The 904-nt window shown below is 61.0% G+C and overlaps 1 protein-coding gene across 2 annotated transcripts in view; it reads left to right on the forward strand.

Moving 5' to 3' along the window:
- Nucleotides 1-739: 739 nt before the first annotated feature.
- Nucleotides 740-904, forward strand: part of WDR37 (WD repeat domain 37) — a 47838-nt gene continuing 47673 nt past the window's right edge. For both annotated transcript variants that reach the window (XM_014945121.1, XM_014945120.1), the window contains exon 1: nucleotides 740-872. The gene's annotated coding sequence lies outside the window, so the exon portion shown is untranslated. The remainder of the gene's footprint in view (nucleotides 873-904) is intronic.

The raw sequence follows: 904 nt of genomic DNA on the forward strand, positions 1-904 counted from the left end.
TTTTCACAGACCTCTTCTGAGGCAGCCAGATAATCTGCAGGAAAAGAGAAAATAATTAGGCAAAGGCCTCTTTTGACTTTCACAATCTGCTACAACGAGCGAGAATTTTAGGTGAAGGTTTCTTCCAAGTGTTAATCAGCAAAGGAATTAATCACATTTCAATTATGTGTTGTAAGCTTCAAAGTGAACAGCCTACTCGCAGAGTGTACTGGTTGGCTTTGATTCACTGTTTCTGCCATATCCTCTGCGGATGCAGTAGAAAAAACTCCACATTTGGTATTTTCCAGCCATTCTGCATTAAAAAAATAAGGCATCCCAGAGGTGTTCCAGCAAAGTCTCGTCTCCCTTGTCAGTCCGCAGCGGTGCGCTTGGGCAATAGTTAGGATGAAACGCAACTCAACTCTTAAATATCAGCGTGAATCAGGGCCCGGGGGAGGCAGGGCTGACAGCCCGCCATGGCAGCGCGGGGAGGTGGTCGTGCCGCCATTTGCCCTCGTTCCTGGCAGTCTGGCGGGGCCCGCTGCCGCCACGGCCGTCTTCTCTCGGCGGTGTGTCCGCGCTCCGTTACCACACCTCGGGCCACACGCGGCACAAGGGGCCGGTGGCATTTCCCGGCCTCCGCGGGGTGGCCGAGGCCCGGCTGGCGGCCGGTCGCCATGGCGGCCAGCGGGGGCCGCTTCCGCCCGCCGCCGGATGTCGCCGGGAGGGCTCCTCACCACAGAGGCGCGTCGCTGCCGGAGCGCGGCGCCGGGCTCGTTGCCGCCGCCGTTGCCCCTCCCGCCCTTTTCCTCCTCCTCCTCCTCTCCTCCTCCTTCCCCCCGCCGTTCTCGGCCCTGCCCCTTCCCGCCCGCCGCCCCGGCTGTGGCTGACAGGTGAGTGCGGGGGCCCGCGGCGCCCCGCTCCC

The sequence above is a fragment of the Calidris pugnax genome, unplaced genomic scaffold, assembly GCF_001431845.1.
Source record: "Calidris pugnax isolate Ruff unplaced genomic scaffold, ASM143184v1 scaffold54, whole genome shotgun sequence".
In the NCBI taxonomy this organism is placed as follows: domain Eukaryota; kingdom Metazoa; phylum Chordata; class Aves; order Charadriiformes; family Scolopacidae; genus Calidris; species Calidris pugnax.